Below are 25,730 nucleotides of genomic sequence, written 5' to 3'. Positions count from 1 at the left end.
CATCCTGTTCTGGCAGGTCATATTTTCTGAATTTGTTATCATTCTTATTTGCCATCCTCTGGGCTCTCTACATCTTTCCTGGATTTAGGTGCTCCAAACTGGACACAGCCCTCTAGTTGAGACAGTATTAGTGGTGAGTAAAGGCGGAATAATTTCTCCCTGTGATTTACACATGCCACTCCTGTTAATGCAGCACAGAATGAAATTTGCCCTTTTTTGTAATAGCATCAAATTGAATCTTTTAGTTTATGATCCACTGTAACTCCCAGATCCTTTGCAGGAGTATGGCTGCTGACCCAGTTATTCCCCATTTTGTATTTATGTACTTGATTTCTTCTCCCAAGCATAGTGCAAAATTGATAGCATAGCAAGTTTTTAAAAGGGACTGGATAAATTCATGGATGAATGGCCTATTAATGGGTATTAAATATGGTTAAAAATGTTTTCTCTGGCATCTCTAAACTAATAACGATTGTTGCCAGGGAGGATATTGAATAAGGAATAGTTCATTCTAAGCATATGTGGTTCAGTGTTCTCCCTCTAGTCAATAGCATCCATTTCTGCTACTGTTGGAGACAGAATACTGAGCTAGAGATACCATTGGCCTGACTCAGTACGGCATTTATGTTCTTAGTACTCTGTACTTGCATTTATTGAATTTCATCTTGTTAATTTTGGGATCATTTCTCCTATTTGTCAGGAACATTTTGATTTGGATTGGGCCCATGGGCCCAAGGTTGCCAACTCTCGCGGTAGGTGATTATAAATTGCTTAATAACTTGTTCCAGCATCTTTTGGGGAATAAAAATTAGCACCACTGGTCAATAATCCTATGGGTGCTCCTCTTATAAAGACAGATACTACATTTTGCCTTCCTGAGTCTTCTGGAGGGGGCTGAGATAGTACGGGTGCTTCAGGTGCACGGTTTACAGCCTAGAGATTAAGAGTTTGAGGCCATAACAGAAACCTTCATAGCGCAGTCCTGTCAAATTCTTAATGAATCTGTGAATTCTGCTAAGTACCTCCTCACACAAGGGCACAGGACAGGAGCTAGTGAAATCTTACAAATCATGTCTTTCACACATGAACTTCAAATTATAATTTTGGGTAACAAAATACCATTTAAATTAGGATGTGTCATCTAAGGACAAGTTAACATTTCACAAGACGGATTTGTGATCCAGTTTATAGAACTTATAAATTAGTATTTTAAGGAAAGACATAAGAAAACAATTCTGTTTCATGATAAAGGATTAATAAAACCCTATTTACCTCAACAGTCTGTCACAATGACTTCCATACACAGTGGAGCAGTTCTCAAAAGAGCAGGTTCATAAGCAGTTAATTATTTTGTTTCATAGCAAACAATCTCTCATTGCCTGAGGCATTTCCTTTTGCTTTCTTAAAACAATGATACACAACCTGAAGCTTTTGAGCCACCTGTGGCACTTTCTATGCTGCATTGAGATCCTTCTTCAGTTTAAGACACTGCATGACATCCTGGATGGCACTGGATGGCAGACGCCTCAGGGAAAAGCTGAAATTTTAAACAAAGACACATAGAGGCAAAAAACACAGATGGAACAGACATCAATAGAATAACACTTCTTGAAACTAGTGGCAAACTTCATAAATCATATTTCCAGACTTTGCATGAGTATAGAGGTCTCCTTGATTCCATGTACAGGCAGCTGCAGGACTGGATGATTTAACCTTTCTAATTACACACCCATATGGAATAGTCTAATATTACCCAGTAGACTTCTTTAGACTTTATTCTGAAAAACCTATTGCATTTAATACAAAATTATATTCTTTATATAGAATTGTTTTAGAACTAACATAGAATTTTACATCTAGATTATAATTGTGTCTTAAATTTTATGGGAGGGTTAAAAAAGCTATACAAATGTTACTCAGTACTAAATTCCATAGGACCTTTTCATTAGGGCATACATCTCACTCTTTTTCCACATGCATTCGTACAATCAGTAACACATCTATATTATACTTTAAATGAAAGCATAAGGTGCAATGTAATACATTTGAATATATTAGTCAGTATTAATTGAAATGATCATTTTAAAGCATCATTTTTAACAATCACTGTACTGGGGAGCCAGAAGGCTCCTGTTACTTGAAGAGAAAGCAGCAACCTAAGCTAGCTATGTGTGTCTGCAGCAGCAAGAGCACAGCAGGCTGCCCTTTAATTAAAAGGGGAAACTCCTGTGTGTGGCTGCTGAGCCACACAACAGAAAGTGGGTGGGATATCAAGGCAGGCAGTCAGACCTTGCGCACTGCAGGGAGAAGAGGTCCCCAGGGAAGCTGGTTGCAGGAAGCAGGCTTATGGACATCCAAGCTACCTGTAAAAGTGAGCCTAGCTCTGCAAAGTATAGCTTGGGGTAGGGTATTGACCCAGAACTTTGTGGAAGTAGTTTGCTGATATTTCTCTTATACAGATGCTTACGTTTGCTTGGCACCAGAGGATCAGATTGTGCCTATGGGGAGAGTGAGGAGGTTGTGAAAGGGTGCCTGGTAGGGCATCCAGCATCAGACAGCCTAACCTGGATCAGGGACCTAAGGGCTGAGGAGGCAAGCAGTCTGGCCAAGAATTAGGGACCAGAGGGCTGACGACACCAGACTATGGGAGAGTGTGGTCATGCTTGAAGACAGGCTGGTAATACAGATTAAACTGAGAAACAGGTGAACAGACATTTACCTTTGATTCAAGAAATGCAACCACATGCCTACAGTGGCTCAGGCCAGAAGCTGAGGGCACCACAGCATGTCTGCCAGCCACTGCCAAAGGGAAAGGACTGATGCTCCAAGGCTTTTGCCCCCTCTGTGCTTGAGGAGAGAGGTCATGCCCAGCTCCCAGCCCCGGGGCTAGCATGTTGGAGGGTGGGAGTTTAAATCCCCTCCCTAGACTACACAGGACCCAAACCTGGGTCTGCTGGGGGGGCAGTGCCTTCCAGGCTTCTGCCCCCACCCACTGTTTCCCTCTCAAGCTAAAGGGAGGGCAGCACCTGCCAGGCTCAGGAGGAGGTGGGTGGAAGAAAAGGCAGTGGGATTGAATTAATAAAGACTTGAACCAAGGACAGTCCTTCCTCTGAAATGAGCACTTGCACCCCTTCTCTCATTTGGGTGCCTTGACATTAGTATGTTTGTCACCTATAGCACTTCTGGCAGCACTCTCATGCATTCAGTATCTTTTGTCTCCAATCTTCTACCTTTTACAAGTTCTACTTTATAATGTAAATATAGTTCTCTACTACTCTTGGTCACACCAGCCCAAGCAGTCTGGGACCCTCTCCTGTTCCCTTAGTTCCGTCTCCAGCACACATGTGATGATTGTGCCAGGTTTTTGCCAACATCTCCCACCTCTCAGTCTGGTCCTGCATAGCTTGGCCCTATGCTCATAGGTGTCAGGGGACCAGTCCCTCTAGCCCCGGTTCCCCAGCCTCTTCTGCCTCTCTCATTGCCTGGGGGAGCTGAGGAGAATTATGTCCCCTCTGCCTCCACTTATTACCTGCTTGCCTGCCTCATTCTCTGCCAGAGGTGGGAGGGAGTAGACTCTACTGGTCTCGTGCCAGGCCCCTGCCAAGCAGACACCAGCTGGGGTCCCATGCTGGCAGGAGAGGGGGTTTAACCTCCCCCCCTCCCTCCCCCCACATCTGAGCCTGTCTGCCCCCCCAGCCAAGTTTCCCACCCCCTCTCCCTTGTCAGCCAGCCCTCATTCCTCTGGCTAGGGAGCAGAGGGGCAGGGACAACACTGCCCTCTGGTACAGACAGCACAGCTGAACCCAGGGTTGCAAGGCATCCTGGAATGCTGGGGAACCATGATTTAACTTGAACCAGGAAGGCGTCTGGGACAGAAGTTTCATCAACTAGTTTGAACTAAATCAGTTAAGTCTGGTAATACATTCAACCAGATTTATCTTAAACCAGTTTCAGCCATTTTGAAACTGGTTTATGTGCACTGAACTTCTGTTCTGTTACATGTTTAAACCAGGTTCTGATCACTTAAACCAGTTTATGTGTAACTTCTGTCCCTAGCCATGAGGGTAGTACTGGTGGTTATGCTTTTATTTAATGACTTATTAACTACCATTAGAGGAAAACACTTATATGTCAAATTACATGGACCATTTGTCCTTTGTAGCCTCAGTTACTCAAACCTTCAACCATGCCTACCATTTTGCAACAAAATATATTGGCCTTTTAAGATTTTCCTATGGTTTAGCATTGCTCTAGGACCAGTAGTAAAAAAGATATGTGTGATTTGTAGTCCATAAAGCCATGAATACTGGGAAGAGACTCTATATAAATAGGTGGGGGGGGAGGTCAAAGGATTGTTGTATTTTGAATGTCTTGCTCTTTCATGACTATGGAATAAGCCTGAAGATGCAACTAGAGGGCCAAATAAAGTTTCCCAAAGAGTGAGACCTGTGTAATTGGAGAGCCAGGGACATGCCTCAGAGAGCCAAATGCAGCCTGTATTGAAGAAAAGAGTTTGGGGTTAGATCTGAAGCTAATTCATTTTACATGGGAACCAAGCCTGTAACTTTTAGAAGACAGAAGGTTCCTTTGGTGGAGCATGAAAATCATTGCTGTTACATAGAAAGGAAGCAGAGCTGGATAATTTGCTTTTCCTTGCCCTCTTTCTCCCTGGATCAGATGGGTTGTGTTGTTTAAATGGCTAAATGACTAACTAGCTTTCTGAAGACACTGATTTAAAAATGATGCCTCTTGCAGCAGAAAGGTAAGATTGCCATGCTATCAAGTCTAAAACCTGACTCCACGTGGCAATGCCAGACATAACAATGATCGTCTCCCTTTAAAATGCCTAAGTACACTTATGCTTTCTATGAATGTCATAGAAGGTTTAATATTAAGATCAAACACTAGTTAAAAGAATATATGTACAATGTGCATATTTTACAAGTATTTCATGCTAATATAAAACCCCAGTTAGACTGTGTTATTAGATTCAGCCCTGTTGTTTGCTATATCACTTCAATTATTTTGAATTCAGTATGGCTATAGTATATTTCATTCCTAAAGCTAATATAAGTTTTGACAGAGAAGGGTCTGCAGCATCTCAACTGTGGTAGCATAAGTCTGTTGTATAAGAATCAGGGGTTAATTTAATTTTTGTAATTGTTCAGATAATATAGTCTACTTTTTGGGGGCCCATATTGTCCTTTCCATGAATAGCTGAGGATCAGGAGCTTTCAAAATAAAAATGAATAGAGCAGAAATGGGAATTTGTCATTGTTGTTCAGTTTTGTTGTATATTTTCTTATGCAACAGAAATATGTGTAGCGAATAAAAAGTTTGACCTTGGTTTGTTAAAAAACCCTTTAGAAATAGTGTTTTTCTCCTGAAGAGTGGTTTTATGTGTAAGCGAATGTTCTTGCATGTCAGAACACTTAGTCCTCATTAAAGGAAACATTAATTAACCAGGGGATGTTGTGGTTGTGCCTAATGGCTATAAGAAGATTAGTTTAAATTGTGGTTTACAAACCTGGGGCCTAGTCTTACAACTGTTAACAGTATAAGTAAGCCTTAATCGAGCAGACTACTCAAGTAAAAAAGAATATACAGGATCAGCATGATAGAGTAAAACAAGCTCTCTTCAGAAAAGCTGACTCTCTAAGTTGTTAATGTATAAAGAGCTGTGTATTTGCTTTATATTCAACATCAAAGAAAGATTTCAGCAGTCAGAAATTTTAGTACAGCTGCATAATGAGAAACAATCCAAAGAATAAAACTACATGGCTGAGATGCAAATATGCTCATAAAGCACAGTGTTTGGATGTTCAGTGAGCTTCACAGTATCTATAATTCTCACTTCTGTTACATCAGAACCCTTAGGCATAGTCATCTTGTGATTGTATCTTGTTAGCAAGCAGCAGACCCCCAGCAACAACAAAAAGCTTAGGGCATCTCTGCCTAACTGCCCATGAATTGCCGTTTCCTTAGAATTATGCCTAACAAGATACACAATTACTAATTTGATGTGTAGAAGAACAAAACTCTGGCAAATTAGAAGTAGCAAACACTCCCAAGTGATTTATTGCAGAACAGAACAAATTAATTATTTTTAATGCACATCATTTAGTTTAATCTAACATGTAACAGAGCTATAAGACATTTTATTTTCATTGTTCTCTGAAATTGTGCACTATGACAAGGTTGGTAGCAAAATGTTGACTGCTGAGGTCCACAGTTCAATGGTTGCCAGTTACCATGAGGCAGGGGAAGGAATTTTCTCTTACATTCCAAGTGAACGGTTTACTCACTTTTGGGGGGTAAAAGCAGGGGACTATGGAGACTCTTCCCTTTTTGAAATGATTGAGCCTCTCTGAGTTTGTGAAAAAAATGTTTAAGCTATGAAAAATGTTCATAGCTTTGAAACTTAGTTGAAGGTAGGTGCCTCCCTCCAGCCTAGTGTTAAAAACTTAAGCCACCCACATTTTTCTACTACCTGTCTCTCTCTGGCCTGCATGCTATTTTTTTGTCACTACATTCGTAAGCACCTAACTCACCCCGTGCATTGTGCAGGGGAGCAGTGGCTCCTAACTTGGATACTCTGAATTCTGCTGTTATTTTCAGTTTGTAGGTATCAAAATGTTGAATGTTGTAGTGCCTAAGTCCCTCTTCTGAAACTGGACAGAGATGCCTGTTGTGCAGTTGGGAAGAGACTGTCATATCATGAAACAACTGACTGGATGTGACCTGGCCACCTTCCTCAGAGGCTTGCTAGAGGGCCAGGCGAGGATTTTGCCTTGCTATGGAGCTGAGCCCTCAACACCACGCACCACCTCGGGAAGTGCATCGGCTGCATCTGGACTTGGACTGAGGAGCACCAGGAGCTGGGACTCTCCCTGCAACTAGCCCTGCATGCCAACTATGTCACTGTGATGTCCCGCATGAGGACCTTCCTGGAGCGGTTCCTGAAGGATGCCATCTGAAACAAGTACACTGGTGACCTGAGGGCCAAACTCAACCAGGACAAGGTCTTTGATGTCACCTTGAAGTGGAACTCTAGCAACCACTTCATGCCCAGCAGGAGCTTCACACACTTCACAGACTGGTATTTCATCCACTGCGCCCGCCTCAACTGCCTGCCTCTGAACAAGGCCATCCGCTTCGGCCACTGGAACAAGAGGTGCCAATGGTGCCACTATGCAGCAGAGACCCTCCCCCAAGTGCTGTGCAGCTGCAGGTTGCACACCAGAGCCTGGCAGCTCCACCACAACACTGTCCAGGACTGCCTGGTGAGGGCCATGCCAGCCGCAGCGGGGGAGATCTGTGTGAACTGCACCATCCTGGGTTGCAAGAGCCAGATGCACCCCAACATCGTGATCACAAGAGAAGAGGCCAAGAAGATCAAGATCATGCATGTGATCATCCCCTTCAAGAACCAGCGCCAAGCCTTCGCTCGCAGGCAGGAGAAGTACGCCCTGCTGGCCAACTTCCTGAGGGGCCACGGCTATGACATGACGGTTGACGTGCTCATCATGGGAATGCCTGGAGCCTGGGACCCCAGCAATGAGAACGTCCTGCATGCCTGCCAACTCTCCTGCTGCTACACCAAGCTGATGTGCTCTCTCATGGTGTCTGACACGATTCATTGGTTCTGTGACATCTACGTGGAGCACATCATGGGCCACCACCAGTACTCCGACCCCACCAGAAGGACCACCGCTGGAGCGGACCCAGAGGGGACTGCCTGAACCCCCCTCTGCACTGATGGACTTCACTTCAAGAGAAATCTTCGGCAATTGACTACCCCGCTCCACCCAAGGAGGACCCCCATGATGAGGCTCCATGGACTAAGACACTTTCTACAACCTACTTCTTCCACCATTGTGTGTGGGTTTGTGTGTATCTATCTTCTTTCTCTCCCAGCATCATGAAACCCCTCACCCCCGGGTTTAGTTGGCTAACATTGTATTTTCTGTAACCTAGTTGTGTTCCCCTCCTCACCCCCATCCCTCTAATGTTAGTCCCTTGCTCGGGCGATTTGTATTTCCCTACTGGCTTTGTCATCTTTTTGGATTCACAATCCTAAACATCTAATAATAAAATTCAATCTATATTATGTATCCACATGGGAACTATGTGCCGCATACCAATTTTGCTTCGCCTATACACATGCATACACTTTGACACTGCACGAAGGGAAGCAGGTCAAGCTGCTGTCTTCAGAGCTATTATTAGAGCACCATGAGAAAGGGGCATGGGATTGTGCTCTGAATTTAGAGCTTGTGAGCTCTTCCTCATGTACAGTTAAGGGTTAAGCTGTTGCTTGAAACTCTCTGTTTAGCCTTAGTTGGAAACCTTCTGGGTATCCTGTGGTTACATCAGGGACTTGATTCATTAGAAAAGTTCAGCGCTGATGCATTCTATGTTTGTCTGTAAGCATTGTTTTTTCCTGTTCCCTTCCTCAGGTAACAGAGTGTTCAGGCTTGAGATTCCAGTATTGACCTGCTACTGAAAGAATATCTTATTACCAGAACAGGATTTTTTTTGAGTTCTGTCTTAGACTTTAATATGGTGTCATGGGAGAACACTAGCATGCTAGTGTCTTGTTTTAATTATTCTTTCCCTGACTTTATTTTATTGTAACCATGTTCTTGTAACCAGGTTCTCAGTAGCAGTTCTTTTGTTAATGTTCCATATATTAAGACTAAGCGGTAGGGTGTGATTCTGGCCTTGATTTTACAGTAGGGTTGGGGTGTTGTTGTAGCTGTGATCATTCAGGAAATTTATGAGAGGAAATTGTATCTTTTTTATATCTTTTGTCAGATCAGCTGCACGGTAACTTCACTCACATGAGGACCATTCTTGTCTACACGTGTATGGACAGTTGATTCCCTGGGGACAACTAGAGGCAACGCACCTTGTTCTGCCACTAGTTGTCCCTGGGGAATGCCAGTGGCACAGGCCCCCTGGTGTATGGCAAGTTACGCCAGGTGGGGTAAGGGAGGCTAGGGAAGCACTGGGTTGACCCTAGCAGCCTTAATTGGGGTCCTGGGGGTCTCTTAGGGCTGTAGCAGTGGCGATCCTGCCTCATGGAGCTTGGCCAGCAGTCGAGTATGACTGGCCAGCCCAGCTCTGGTTTTGAGCAGAGTGCTCTGCCCTGCATGCACCCCACTCCCCCTTTTTTTTTGTTTGAGTCAGATTCCCTCTGCCCTCCCCCTCCCCCCCGCTGTTTCCTTGCAGTGTGGAGAACAACTGAATATGCAGTATGCAGTGCCACAAATGTGTCTGTGATGCCACATACCACATGGCCGTGCTTATCTGGACACAGCCAAACAGTCCCACTGAAATCAATTACCCTAGTGTAGTGACTAAAGGTACTCATGTGCTTTATCCCCTTGGGGCTGCTACTGCAAAACTATAGGCATGTGAAGCTTACAGCCCCATTCACTTGATTAAATTTTAAATCCAGTGGTTTGCAGGACTGGTCCCTAATTTTTATTTTTTGTGGCTCACAGACACTGGAGAATTCAGAAGTTTAAAGTGTAGAAAGGCTTTTCAAAGGAGGGGCAGACAAATAGATTATAAGCTTCATATTCAAAGAAACTGTACATTTGTTCGTTTTTACTTTGGAGCTCTAAAATGCTTTTTGAATGGCACATGGTGTGAACAAGACTAAAAATAACATGTTTATACTTGCATGCAAATCATAAGCAACATGGTTTTGTTTCTTTTATGTTGGTGGTGCTCAGCAGCTATTAATGCAAGTTTTACATTTTCATTAGTGAAGTGCTGCTCCTAAAAATCATAGCGAGTATGTAAAGTTTCGAAGTCAGACATTTGAGGGCCAGATCCTGGTCTGTGCTGTGGCTACACTGTGTTGATCTGATAGCACAAAGTAGCTGTAAAGCTGGAAAACCCAGCTGCCTAAGGATTGCTATGCTGAGAAGGTATTTCTGGGTAATGAATGGCAGTAGGTGTTGCAAGGTAAAAAAATGAAGTATACCTGCTGATCTTTGTTTTATCATTCCCTAAGCTCCCCTGTAAAGGTCCATGCATTATGAGGACAGTCCTATGCAGGACTCTCATATGCAGAATAGTTTTCATGGTTTTAGAAGTCTTTTAGCTTTTCTTCCACAAGCAAACAAAAATCAGAATATATGTACCTAAACAAGTTTCAAAGATCTTACTGGATCAGAAATGCCTGCTGTGAGCATGAAGGAGCATATTAACCTATCATGTCATATTATGGTTACTTGTATCCATATACAACCCTATTCTATTTATAGAATTTGTTCTGGTACTGCCACACACACTTGGTAGGCTTGAGCATCTTTGTCTAGCCTAGCAGTAGGCCTGTGCAAAGAGGCTAGTATTTGCTTTGGATTCAGATTCAGCCAGGTCAGGGGACAGTGATTTGATTTGATCATCCCCACTGCCACCCGCTGCCCTGCAGCATGTGGGGGGTGGGAGGGCTCTGCACGAGCCCCCCGAAGCCCTGAGGCTGCTGCAAGAGTGGTGAGTCCCAGGGCTTTTCTCAGCTTATTTTTTTCCTTAAAGTGCTGGAGCTGGCCCAGGTGGGGGGGCTGGGGGAGTGAGTGGGGGTTGTGGGGCTTGTGCAGAGTCCCCCATACAGTGTGGGGCAGTGGGAGGGCAGCAGGGATCACCCCCCAACCTGGCAGCACCTGGTGAGCACAGGGACTTTTCTTTAAAGTACAGAGCTGGGGTGGGCGGGGGCAGCCATGTGGGCAGGGGTCGGTAGGGCTGGGGGAGTGGGGTTTTTTGTGGTAGCATTAGCAGGGAGTAGTAATGGTTGAGTAATCTCTTATTTATTCTTCTTTTGGTAAGTTCTGACAACCCTTTTGGACCTAAAGCAGAGGGAGTTAAATAAGATATATTAGAAAATTAGTGTTTAATGTGCCCACTGTTTTTATATCTTTTTTAAAAATTAAGCTTTTATTTTAAAAGACTTGGCTTACTTTAATGCCTTTAAAATAGTTTAAATCTTTTCTTCTACATCTTCACCTTCAGCTTAAAAGACTAGGAGAAGAAAAGCTTACATTTTAAAAGGACACTCAGTATAGTAAAAGATCAGTCTTGACAGCACAGGATAGTATGCTTTTATTAAAAAGTGTCATGCTTTTATACTTTTTATAAACAATTTTTAAATCCTAGAGTTCATGTGAAAAGTTAATGCATAAGGCTCTGTGCCAGTTTGAGGGTACACTGATTAAGATACAATATTAATGTAAATGACCTCTGTAAGTAAGATGGACTGAGCTTTCTTTTAAAGCCTAACTGGTCTTTACTAGTTTTATATTTCAGATGGTCCCCTGAGCACATTAGTACACTGGCACATTAAGTTACAGAATAAAGCAAAGATTCCAGCACTAACAGTACTCCTATAAATAAAATAAAATGGAAGGTTTTAGCCAACAAGTGACCCATGAAAATTAGTGATTTTCTTCCACAAATTTAACACATTAGATGGAACTGTTTGAAAGTAGTTGAATTTTTCAATATTGAACTAATTCAGTTGTCTGGCTTTTTTTTTTAGCTAAAAAAAGTACCATTTCAGTGCAACTTGAGGGCCAGGTTTAGGTCAGCATTTATTTTATTAGATTGATTTTACATATACATTATTAAAATTCAGTCATAAAAAGTTAGTTTTTAAAGATCCCAGACTACATATCCACAGTATTTCTCAGGTCAATTCTTCATACAAGCAGTATGGAAGTCCATATATTGATTATGATCTTCAAAGCTTTTATTTATTTTTTTTAAAAAAAGGTAAAGTTCCTTAGCCATTTACTATTCATGCCTATTTCTTAAATTCAAGATGTGTTTTTCATTGACACTTGTTTTTTGTTTAAATGAATGTGTGACCACATCCTTGTATTTTTATTGTTTTTTACCAAGGACAAATAAATCTAATCCTCAATCTTGTATGTCACTCATGAGAAATATCACTTGAAATTTCTTATCAAGACATATGGAGTATCCTACATTAATTATTTCCTGCAACTCATGCCTGATCAGGATCTTTCTTTGAAAAATGTGTGCATCTCCTCAATGCCAGTTATTCTGATCCATAATCATTGCCCAGAAGTGTTTCACAAACCTTTGCTCCAAACTGAGAGAAGCTTTACATGTTTAAATTTCTGTATTAAACAAAGTAATGATTACTGGTGCATCTGAGAGTGCTGTAACCTATTTCTCTGAGGACATTTTCCTAATACCCTGTTAAAAATAGAACATTTATTGTCCAGCTTCAGAGCACTCTGAAAGACATTTTTTGTGTTGAAAATGAGAGGAAGATTCAGAATGGCAACATTTGTTGAAATGTAAATGTTGTAATGATTTCCAATGTGCATGTTTTCTTGGCTATATAAAAGTGTAAATATTTCTTTATTAATTAGAGACTAGTAATATATGCAAAACATTATTTGTTGACATCTCTTATGTCTTACTATTTTTTCCTATGGTGGCATGCATTCTTTGGAGTACCACCCAGAGAGAAGAAACAGTGAATATGATAGAGCTGTAGATTTATAGAGATTATGTTTTTGCCAGATTTTTGGAGATCTGAGGTAGGGAGCTAACTTGTCAAGTATACACGTGTTTTAAAGAGTTACAGGTAGCTGTGGTCTGACCTTTTTCCTTGGTTTCAGCAAATTCTGGAAATAATTAAAATCTAGATGACTGGAATCGTGTCTGAAGCCTTGATACAAAGCTAGCATGGATTCACTACCTTGAAAGCCAATAAATTTATGTTTTTCATGCACTGGAGCTAGTGGCGTGAAAGAGCATTCATCCGATTCCTGTTCTTTAGGGCTATGTTTTGAACTTTATTGAACTTATTTTTTTCCTGTCCAGCCCTGAAGGAGAGTTTAAATTTTGAGCAGGGAGTTAAAGAAAATATCCAGTCAATGCTTTCTGCCTTTAAGACTCAGACTGCAAAGTCTTCTTCAGTCCTTAGTAATTTCTGTGCCTCTTTTTGTATTCTTTCCAATTTTTCCATGTCCTTTTAAAATGGATGAGATCTCCTTTTCAGAACCCTGGATAGCAGTCATCTGAATCTGCTATTTAGTTACATGTGGACCAGAACATACTGCATCCTGGTATCACATGAGAGCATAATTATGAGCCCTCTTTCCAAATAGAGAACAAATGTTTAATGAACAGTTCTGCCTCCTCTGCATCATTTATCATTTAACATCTTCACCCAGAAAGGTCTAACACATTGCTAGGATTTTTATTTCAAAATAATCTTTTTGCCCTTAACCTTACCTGCCAAATATTTTTCTCTATCATTAATTTCCCTTATCAGCTTTCTGTTTCATATATTTTGAATATGTTTTTATTACTGTGTATTCCCATTTCCTATTTACTTCTATTATTGTATTTTTTTTTGCCACTGAACAGGGTTAAGCCTTTAGCCAAAGTTGTCCTTTTTCTTTATTACAGTCATGGCTTTTGGGCAAACTGAAATCCAATTCCCTCCCCCTGCCTTCTGCCCCCATTCATACCTCTCTCTCAAAAAAACATGTCCCCCCATTATAGACAGCTGTTTAGGGTAAAACTTGTCCAGTTTTATGGTTCAATTTGGTGATGTAGTAGTGTCACCCTGGCACCCTATTTAGCCTTTCTTGATTATCCCAATAGCAAGGATTGTTTGTGGTATCTTTTATTAGTTAGCAGAGTATATGGACAAGCTTTTGGGCAGCAAGTGCCCTTCCTTAAGTCTTTTGTTATCACAGGATGCATCTACATGTGCAATGAATGCTAAACAGTAAACTCTGGAGCTTATTGTTCTAGAGTTTATTGCTCCCAGGCACACTGTTTAAATGTGCACCTGGAATTGCAACATGTTGGGCTAGGTTGGATCAACCCTGGCAGCCTTGGGAGTTAGCCTGCCAGCCCTGGGCTGCTTCCTCCTGGCTCAATGTGCTGCGAGAGGGCTGGCTGGGGCAAGAGGATGTTCCATTGTGAGATTAGTTGGCAGGCAGTTCACACACTAAAGCATCTTTGTGCCCCAGCCAGCCATGTTAGCATCTACACATGCACTGTTGTGGAGTAAAAAGCTCCACAGCAGAGTAGTACTTGTCAATACTTGTCAGTACTTGTCCAATACCTGTGCTACCCTGCTGCAGAGTTAATTATTTTACTCCAGCCTAATAGAGGCACACGTGTAGACATGAGACATTTACTGCAGAGCTAATTAGTCAGCTCTGCAGTAAATATCTCGAGTAGATGCACCCATAGTAATCAATACATATTCAAAGTTCTGTGTTTCAGTTATTGATAACGAAACAAAGTTATCTAAAACAAAGGTATATTATTGCTAAAGCTCTCTGCCACCTAACATCATTTTTATTCATTCTACACTTCCAAATCAGGTTTGCTACAATGTTTTTTTTTAACATTGCATTCATTAGATTTGTCCCATCAAGTTCAGATAATGCCAGTTGTTTCAAAATAGTCTCAAACGAATTGTAAATGCCTTTTGTTTTTCACCTAGTTTACTAGCATTTGCAGCCTAAGCAAAGAATTACAAATATTTCTTCCCTTTACATTCCTTGTCAGATCAGTTCAACATGCTTACAATATGCCAAGTCTAAATTTACACAGCATTTGCCATTTTAGATAATAGGTTAATGTCTTCCTGGTTGATCCAGCTAATCATTAACTGAGATAATTAGCCCCCACTGCCCATGAAATGCAATCCATCCTGTTCATATAATCATTACTGCCATTGGAATGTGGACCAGTAGCCTACAAAAGTAAACCTTCAAATTCACGGTAGTCATGCAGCTAATAGTCCTAGAAGTTCTCCACCAGCATTTTTTTCCTTCTTTCACTCACAGTAGCAAAAGTATCTTCAAGAATAATGTTGGTCATTTTCCTCTCTCTCTTCAGCTATTTTCACTATTTTCTCAGATTCCTGAAGTCTTCTGTGGTTGATGTCGTTCTGTATGAGCTGTGTTACTGATTCCAATTTGTATCTCATTAGCTGACTTCTTGTAATCCCATCCGATTTGCAGTCAGATTTTTTTTCCTTGTTTCAATACATTGTCTTGTATTCGATACAGAGGGCTTTCAACACTCATCAGGACTAATAAGCAAAAGGCTTCTAGTTCTCTCTCCATTTCTGTATACAAATGCATAATGTAAAACAGTCCTTCTCATGGAGATCCTACAGGCTAGTACAGGGGTGGTAATTTAAAGTCCACAGAGCCAGTGGCCCCGGCCTGCTACTGCCCCCCTCCTCACTACCCAGCTGCAGCTTGAACACAGATCTCTACCTTGTAAGCTGCACCCATGCCACTTCCACTTCTCCTTACCCCACTCCCACTCCTCAAGGCTGTGACTTGGGTACATCTTCCAGTCAGTGGGGAGCTGGTGCCAGAGCAGGTAGCTTCCAGCTGTGCTCAACTTGCAGGTGGATAGTTATGGGGTAAGGGTAGGGAGAAACAGTGGCAGCTAGGATACAGCTCCCAGCTTCCAGCCTTGGTGCTGCTCCCTGATATCTGGATGCTGTGTTCATGCCCCAGCTGGGAAGTGTGGGGCTGGGAGAAGTAGCAATGGTACAGGCACAGCTCCCAACTGCCTGGCCCTGATGTGAACACAGGGAAAGCCCTCTGCTAATGGTGCCCTGCCAAAGCCACATGATCTGCATTGGATTTGAGCTAGGTTGTTCTGGCCCACAGCTTGTAAAGGTTGCCAGCCTCTGATCTAGAGGTTATATTTTTCCCCAAATAATTCTTCTAGTTGAACTTGTTTTCAGAGCTGATAACCTTTGATACTAAGAAATGTGTGGATGCAAAGTTGGGTTTATGTTTCAGGCATAGTTTTTCCTTACATGTTTTAGTAACTGCAGGTGTATTGTGTTACAGAGAATAATATGTGAATGTGATGTGATCTGTAGAAATTCACATAATGTAAACACTCCTGTTTTGAAGACTTAAGTTCTACTAAGGGTACGGCAAGTGGAACTGGGCTACAGATTTGGTATGGAATTTGTTAGAGCCCTAAATATATACCCCACCCCCACCCCACCATTCAGCACACATTACTTCTTATTTTCTGAAGGTTTTATTGGCTTGTTTGCCTCTACACATTTCCCTGACATAGCCCCAAAAGCTTCTCCAAGCAAATTTAAACAAGTGATGTCTCACTGTCCCAAAATATAGCAGAAGGGTTGTTCCCAGCTGATGTTACCTACTAGCAGAGGTCCTTTAAAAAGGTCACATCAATCAAAGTTGATTTCTATTGGAGATTAAAAGTGAGACTGAGACTCAATGAATGACAGCTCATTTAACTGTAAGTAAGAGATGATGGGGTAGCCCCTAAAGTGGGGAAGACAGCAATCAAGCTTCATCTATGAAATTTCCCCCACTGCATTTAACTATTGAGGGCAGGAATCCTGACCCACAACTTGCCTCTATAAGACTAGCTGAGTTCCAGTCCCCTATACTAAAACTACTCTATATTTGACATAACAGAACAAAGGATCCTGAGATACATCTGTACTTGCCAGAGCAATCTTTGTGAAGATTTCCAAGGGAAGGGCCATACTCATGATAGAAAATAGTTAGGCTTGGCAGAATTCAATTGTTATTTTTTAATACTTTTGACAGCTAATATCAATGTTTATTTTTGAGCATTTATTTCATTTTTTATTGATGTAAATGTTGAGGATTGCACAAAATTAGTGGTGTGGCAGACAGACAATTTATAATGACAAGTAAACTACTGTAGGACTGTCAACCATCATTTTTTTTTACATCCCAGTTCTATATTTTTTAATTATTAATGATGGAAATATTTTTTACCTCTGTGAGTGTGAGGTAAAATCGATGTGTATCAACATTAACCAATAAAATTCAAATCCTGCCAAGTCTAAAAATAGTCCTACTATACCTTGTTTAGTGATCTGCAACAACAAGCCCCATCCTTCAAACATACATGCTAAATGACTTAGGAGACTAGCAGTATGCCACTACTGCTGTAAACTAAGGTGGATAGATCAGTCTTTAAGTTGGGCACACCCCTGCAGGGTACCATCTGCCCTCTGGCTTTATGAACAGCAAGAAAAAACGTGAGCTCAATGGCAGGGTTGCTGATGATTTTCTATGAAAGAATCCCCTCTAGAACAAATCTGGGAGAAGTCTCTTTCTTCTGCATTGGACTCTAAGGCTGGGTCCAGATGTGCACGCATGTGTGGTTTGTGCTATTTTGTGCTACCACAAACCACGCAAATTGAATGTTAATCTGTGCACGGTACTGCTAATTTGCATAGATCTAAGAGATGTCTAGGGTCAGAAGGGACCTAGCAGAACATCAAATCCGACCCCCAGGCAGGAAAGACCGCTGGGTTTAAGTAATTCCAGCCAGATGCTTATTCCTTGCAGTGCCAGGACAAGATTTGCTACTGGGATTTTCTGGTAATAAGAACATAAACCCTGAAAAAAAGCAATGCAAACCATGTCAAAGTGACCTGTATCAGGACAAATGCAGAAATGGGGAGCAGGCAGCTCAGCTGGCTGCCCTGGCTGCTCCCCTGTCTCTGCAGCTCCCACACTGAAGCACACTGTGCCCCAGGCAAGCGTGGAGCAGCTGGCTGGAGCACAGTGTGCTTTGAGACAGGGGAGCAGCCAGCCAGGGCTGCCTACTCCCCAGGCTTCATGTCTCAGCATAGGAGCTCCACTGCTCCATGTGCTGTGATGCGGGGGTTGGCTGAGGTACTGGGTGCCTAAGCATGGGGCTAGCCGGCAGTCAGTCCCCCGTGTTGAAGCACTATGTGCCCTGGCCAGCTGGGGAGCAGCATGTGGAGATGACTGTTCCCCTGTCTCTGTACTCGGTGAAGAGGCACTCTGCAATCCAGCCAGCTGCTTCTCAGCTGACTGGGGCACAGTGTGCTTTGAGATGGGGGAGCAGGCAGCCCTGAACTGGCTGCTCCTGTGGCACAGTGTGTCAGCATGGGGGCTCCATATGCTTTGCAATAGAGAGTCCCTATGCTGAGTCATGTGGAGACAGGAGAGCAGTCAGCCCAGGGATGCCTGGTCCCCTGTCTCAAGGCACCCTGGGATCCAGACAGTTGACAAGTGGCTGGCTGGGGTGCAGGGTGCCTCATTCCTGGGGCTCTGGAGCACTCAGAAATGAGAGAGCAGGCAACTGGGCTGTCTGCTTCCTCTTCTCCATATGCTGCTCCCTGGCTGGCTGGGGCACAGGATACCCCAGTGCAGGAGCTGCCTGCTGTCTAGCCCTGCAGTGAAGCACCCTGTTACCCAGCCAGCTCCCACCTGCAGCACATGAAGCAGCAGGACAATGTGTCCCACTGCAAGCCTTAAGGATAGGGGCATGCACTGCACTACAAAGTTGCAGCACAAATTTGTGCCATTGCTATTTGTGCAGCTGTAAGCACATGCCTCTGCTTGTGTGGTTGCAGCCTTGGGGTGCATCTGCATGTGCACTTTACTGTGGAATTGACTAATTTGCTTCACTGTAAAGCGTCATCATCTACACGTGCCCATATTAGGGCACAGCAAATTAACTCTGCTGTAGGATAGTATTGTATAAGACCTGAACTATCCTATGGCAGAGTAATTTATTCTGCCACAACGCACGTGTAAATTGTGACCAGGACTGCACAAGGGTCTGCTGGGGCACAAGGGTTCTACCCCTGCTGGCCAGCCCCTGTAATGTAGCATCTTCATGCCCCAGCCAGCCCCTCCATCACCTGATGCCACTACCCAGAGCCTGGGGCTAAGCTGCTGGGCCCCCTGCCATCCAGGGACTGCTTTGCCCCCATTTGAATTGCTGCAATCCCGGGTGCATGTGTAAACGCTACACCCAGCTGACTGCAGCTGACTCAAGCAGGAGCTGCACTGGAGTTTATTGCATCAGGGTTATTGCACATGTAGATGCACCCTGAAAGTGGTAGATCCAAAGTGCTAGGGGAAGAGGTGCTCTTCTGGCAGGAACCTGGATTAAGAGAACCAGGGGAGCACCTGGAAGCTCTGTGCACCTCAATTAATGGATAGGGGAGCAAACTGGAGGGCCACACTTAGCACGCATCTTTTGACTTTTGATTCTGCAAGTCCCTTTGGTTTTATCTTACTATTTATTGCAACTTGCCTGAATTCTGTCACCAGCCATCCTACTTTAATATATATATATATATAGTGCTGTTGTGTATGCATCGCCTGTCTGTGGGCTTGTTGACAAGAAGACTGTCCATGTAGCAGTGTTTTACCAGGTGCACCTTCACAGCTATTTCACACTTACAGTTATTGTCAAAACATGGGATGTACCTCAATGATTTTTTTTAAATTATTTTTCTTTTTCTCTTTAAATATGAGGGGGAGGTACATATTTGTCTCTTTGTTTATATACTAAATGTTAGCATTGCTTTGACTAGGGATCCTGTTTTAAAGGTTCAACTATTTTCCCTTAGGACACTTCATTTAAAATGTCTATATTTTCAGATATATTTAATTACTGTTATAATAACTGTCACTCTAAAAGCAAAGGGAAATCAACATTGACTTTCCTTGGCAAACAGCTCTAACATCTTAAAAAGCTGTGGGAATAGCTTAGTTTGTATTATTGCCTATCTAGAACTTGGATATGTCCCTTGCAAGGTAGATCTCTGCCTACAAGCAACAGCAGGGAGACTTAATGAACTGGCATTTTATGTGAACTAGCATTTTATATAAAGAATTGCCTATTTCAGTTTATGAAATAAAGACTAGTTGAAACATTACTGCAACCAAAAGTGGATCTACAGGAAACACTGCATATTATATAGTGTACTTTTAAATAAAACATTTATGCAGAGAGTAAAGTTTCCATACACTTTCAAACACAGAAAATGTTTCTCTGTCTCTGAGAAACATTTTTGTAAAGATCATGCTTTTGGCTCCACCATGGAGCTGCCAAGTGTAACTGCAAGTGCAGTATTTCCAGTCACCATGTAACACAAATCCTATTTTGAAGTAGCTGTTTTGTTTCAAACTTAAACTTCCTAATACTATTTTCTACTATGCTAATTTGTAGCATACTGTAAGTATAGTGAACCATTAGATGTTTTCAGAGCATGCAATGTTATATCTAAAAACAGACACACAGAGTAAAAAGATTTGTAAATCATTAAAAACTATAAATATCAATTGAAGATTAATGCATTGATGCCTTAATTTGAAAATTCAAGCCAAATGAAAAAATCATCTGTTTCAGTTAGACAATTTTTTCTAAGATTTCTTTTAAGGAAGGTGCTACTCCATCATATACTTGTCTAAACAGTCATTGTTTACTTTGAAGAAGGGTTCTTTTATTTCAGCAGCATTATCCTCCTTTTGTTAGGCACAAAATCAGATTTCTCAGTTGAGCCATCCTGGTGTAGATTCAAAATCACACAGCTTCTTCCTGCTTCAGAAGCAACAGTTCCATGCTTACCTAACCTTTAAAACAAGCATCATCTGCCCTTCTTTCCACATGAACTTCAACTTTAAATTCTTTCTATGTTATCTTTCACAGTAATCCTGCCATTTTCTCTTATTTCACAAATTCACAATGAAAGAAGGTCCCCAGCTCTGTATAGATTCAGAAGTAACCATCATCACGTAATACATGACCACATCACATGCTCTCCCATCACTTAGCATTTCATCATGTATGAATGTAGAACACCGGGTCATCGTTAAATCCATTGTCTAGAACTCATTTCAGTCACAAGTCTTCATATAATGGAGGAGAATACTATTCAGAATACCATCATTTCTTAGGAAGATCATTGAAACTTCCCATGTGATAGAAAATTTCTTCCCAGACTAACCAGAGATGATGATTAACTGAGCACACACAGGAATGGACATCCAATCAGTTCTGGGAATAATAAAATAGTTTCCAATACTCCCAGTGTGTGGCAGCTACTTTCTATCTTCTTCACATCCCCCTTCTAGGATCTTAAATTTTCTTTTGAATAAAGCATCCAACACTAGCAGTAAGTACACTGAACATTTCCATGTGGGGGCCAGATTCTGCTCTATTTCACACTGGTGCAACTCCTTTCAGAGATCATGATTGTTAGAGTAGAATTTTGTAAAACTCACTAACTTTGCTTAGAGTTCAGCTAAAAATGGCTTGAGACTTGATTCTGCAAGGTCTGTAGAAAAGGTATACACTTGGTGAATGGCAAGAGTAGTGCCCTGGCATTTCTGTAATTGGGAAGTGGTGAGGTGCAACTAAGACAGCAACCTTGGGCACTCTGGTCAGCAGGGTTGATGGTGCTGTTGTGATTGAAATTCCAGCAGTAGGCACTGCCCCAGACATTACATGGCTGCCCATGGCATGGAGCATCCTAGCTATGCCTCCGGCTGCTGGCATGCATAGTTTATATAATTCTGAGTATAGTTCATATAATTCTTTGAAAAGTAAAAGAAACACATCTCTGGTCACAAAATTTCAAATGGTTTCATGATAAAACTATAAATCTCTTTCTTCTCAGCACCTACTGAAAAGAAGGTTTAACTGAAATTGCCAAACATTCAAATGGAATTTGGCCTACTTTAGCAAATTTGGGCTGAACTTTGGACCAGTAAAGAACTGAGCAACCAGGTGACTTTGGTCAATGTTCTCAGTCCTTCTGAGAAGTCCTTCTAACAAGGTTACACAGCTTGTTAGTACCAAGCCATATTTCGCTGATATTTATTTCTCCTTCTTTTAGGGACTTTTCATCTGAAGACAGAGGAAGTAAGTAGTCTTGGTCTGCATAACTGTATAAGTAGGGACCTACTTAATTTGCAGTTTTGAAGATATCATGGAAACCATGAAATCCGGGATTGTCTGTAAAATCCGTGGAATTGACCAAAAAACCCAAAACGTAACAATAAAATAGTGGCTTCCCAGGGAAGCTAGGGATCTTCACTGTCAGGAGGGAAAGGCACTGGCTGGTAAGGTGACATAAAGGGCGGTAGACAAGATTGCGGTTACCCTCTCGTCCCTGCTTCCCCCACCAGGGCCTATCTGCCAATCAGTGCAGAGGGGCAGGGTGGCAAAAAGGACAGCCAGCAATCAAGTGGCAGTCACTTCCTCATCCGTTCTCCCACCCAGGCCTCTCTGCCAATCAGTGCTGAGCGGGGGGCTACCACAAAGTCCCACAAAATTGGTCCTGCATGTCATGAGCAGGCCACTAAAAATCCATCTTACCACAATTTAGGTAGATCTGTGTGTATAACTCCCTTCATACCCAATCAAAGCCCACTAACAGCTGGGAGAATGCCACATATCAACCACACTAATATCTTTATAGGGTTTTGATGAAACAATATTTCTTTTTAGTTTCAACTACACATAACAGTACTGGCTTCTGCTGTGGCAGTCACACTTACGGCTTTTGTGCCTGCCCTACAAAGGCACCGTCCTCATAAAGCACTGTGGGAATGGCTTATTTTGTATTATTTCTTATCTAGAATTTGGATATGTCTCTTGCAAGTTAGATCTACATGCAATAGCAGTGAAACTTAATGAATTTAATTTTATGTGAACTAGCATTTTATCTAAAAAATTGCCTATTTCAGTTTATGAAATGAAGACCAGTTGAAACATGACTGAAACCACAAATGGAATGCTGCATGCTATATAGGGTTCAAAACCACACATACAACTTGACTCTCCTTTTAGTTACCCTGGTATAAAACAGATGTAATTCCATTAACTTCAGTAGTGTTGAAGTGGTGAAAGAGAGAGAAGAATCAGGATTTAAGAGTATAAAAGCTACACTTAAATTATACAGAGAAAACTACTTTTTATCCACTTGGAGTGCTGAATTTAAAAGAATACCTAACATTTTACAACAAATCTTTGTTCAACATCTGTTCTATTGAGCTAACATCAAGGGTTTTATTTAATTTTGGTAAACAGAAATTAGATTTTTGCTCTTTTTTCATATTACTTAGAGGCAAATATAATTAGAGCTAGGAAACACTTTTCCCCTTCAAGCAAATGTTTGGGTGAAGAAAAATTTAAATTATTGAAAAGTTAAAGTTTTTCCATGTTAGAGGATAGATAAAAGCAGAGACAAAAGCATCTGAGAACTTTTTAGTATTGGTTTCAGTGACCCTATAACAGCATTGAAGTTATAACAGTTTAGTAACTAAGAACTTGGCTAGTGAAGTGGTAAGCACTGATTTCCCTAGGGTTCCTTCCCAACTGCATTCTTTCCCATTTATTCTAGCTGGGAGAAGCTTCAGACTAAGATTTTTCACCAAAAATTCAGACTTGGATCAAAACATTTTGAACGTTATGTCAGTTGGGGGAATTGTTTTCATGAGGAGATATAAACCGTGAAATTATAAGGGGCCCTGGAGCAGAGAACTCTAATGATTATTTAGCAGTTATACCACTTAAAACTTTGGAGTGAAAGTATAAAATAATGAACTTACTCCATTATATGGAATTCCTCATGCAATACTATATTTGATCTTTTTCTTCTAAAATGTCAGTGTTCCAATGCTGAGTGAGGTAGGACAATTCCTATGAGCAAATAAAAAGAAGTCTGGCATGTATCAATGAGAAAACAGGGCTCATCTTGCATCAACTATTACCTAACAAAGTGCAAGTAATCATTCAGACAGATGGGTCTCTCATTACTACAAAGGACTTGTTGTCCACCACACTTTACCAAGGGAAAGAGCTGAGTGAGTTCATATCTTGGCTAGGTACGTCTGAATGAACGTTACTATACCTCATTGAAGAAGACAACTTTCAATTCTTTTGGGGTACTGTCTGAGTCTTTATCTCAATCAGACATGATTATTTGTACACATTGGGTAAAACAGTAGTTGAGTACAAAAAATAACAACTCCTAAATCCAAACTGGACAAAGAGCAGGGATTTACCTAATTTGTGAGGGCTGCTCCCTGTTTTCATGGGCAGAACATAGGCCAGGGCAGCCATTTAATGGGTGAAGCATGGCAGGCCGCCACACCTCTGATTGTCCAAGGAGCCTCAGTGCCCCACCCCTCACCACTGATTAGCTGTAGGGTCTGCCTGTCATGTGGTACCATCCCTTGCTATTGATTGGCTGTGAGGGCTGTGCATCATTCAGTCCCTCCCCTTGCTGCCAATTGGTGGAGAGGTGTGGGCCACATGACAGGCAGCGCTCACAGCTAATCAGCTGTGAGGGGTGGGGGGGGGGGGAGTCAACTTGCTGGTAGTCCTTCCAGTGGGCAACTCCCCCTTTCCCTCCTTCCCCAATCTGGTGAGCTGCTACAGCACTCAGTGAGGTGGGCTTTTTTCCTGTCAAGTCCATGGATTGTGCAGGCATTACCCAGATTTCATGGGCAATGCCAGATTGCATAGATTCTACAAAATCACAGATTCAGTAGGTCCCTAACAATGAGGCATATGAAATCCACTCTTCATCTTGATGTCATTTATTAGAATTTGTATAACTGAAGAAACAGGTAAGAATGTAAAAATTTCTTATAAAACCTTAAGAATCATGTTATGTTCTTAGATATCACAGATGTGCTAAACTGGTTCAATGCTTTGAGCAAACCATTGGAGTAAAATTACTATCAGTTTGGTATTAGGTCTAAATAAGAAGTTTTGAGTCTTTCTTGTCCTAAGGAGTACAAGATTACAGTGAGCATCAATCCAAACCTTAGGGAATTTAACAAACATGTCATGACATGTCAGACCACTTAAAAATAGTGCATTGTTTATGTAATTCACTAGTAAGAACACACTAAGTTAAACTCCTAAGCTTTGTTCTTTCAAGTTTTATTTTTTGTTTGGATTTCTGCTAATGAAAAACTTCTCCACAAAAATAATGTTACCCCTCTGTCATTTACCTTCACGTTTTCTAAAAGATAAGGCGCCTGACATTTTCTTTGAATACCACCATGCTTATAACTCATAAAAAGCCAATTTTATTAATAACTAGGGATGTGTGAAGCAGGCCTATTTGATTTAGATTCAGCCAGAATCAGGAACAGTGATTCAATTTGTTGATTCAGATCACTGTCCCTGATTTGATTTGGCTGAATCTGAATCTGAAGATTGGATGCTGATTCGGGGAATCAGTGATTAGGACATAGACACAGTATGTTTTTTCTACATACTTCAAGGTGCCAACACGGCTTGTGAATGTTGCCCCTGTGCTTCTGTGGGGCACTCCATGAGCCCCAGCATCACAGCATTCATAAGCCACCTGCTACCTAGAGGTATGTAGAAAAAGCATTTAAACCTGTGTCTATGTCTAAATCTTTCCAAATCTCTCCAGATCAATTCAGAGGGTTCTGATTTGATTTGGAGAGATTAATGGGTCCTCTAATTTGATCTGAATTCAGAGATTTGGCCACCGAATTGGACCAAATCTCTCCAGAATCGAATCAGGGACTGGAGCTTCGTACAGCCCTATTAATAACCACCCCAGTGTTTTAAAAAAAATTGGGTGTCACTTTTATGTCTGACTTTGAGTGAGGGTAATGTTGCTGTCATGCATGATTCAGTTTTTGTATCAGTTATAGTATAACTGCAGACTTGGGGTACTCTAAGACCCTGTCTCCATTATAAGCACAAATGCTTTATAGCCAGGGTAAAGTCCTGTCATCTGAACCATTTTATAAACATGGTAGAGTAGTAGTGACACAGCAGTTTTTGTCATACAATAATTACTTATTGACCATGTTTAAACTGATGCAATTACAAAACCGGTCAAGTGTTTGTGT

Source organism: Crocodylus siamensis, chromosome 2 (genome assembly GCF_052110815.1).
Source record: "Crocodylus siamensis isolate JL-2025a chromosome 2, ASM5211081v1, whole genome shotgun sequence".
In the NCBI taxonomy this organism is placed as follows: Eukaryota; Metazoa; Chordata; order Crocodylia; family Crocodylidae; genus Crocodylus; species Crocodylus siamensis.
Note: the sequence above shows the minus strand (reverse complement) of the source record.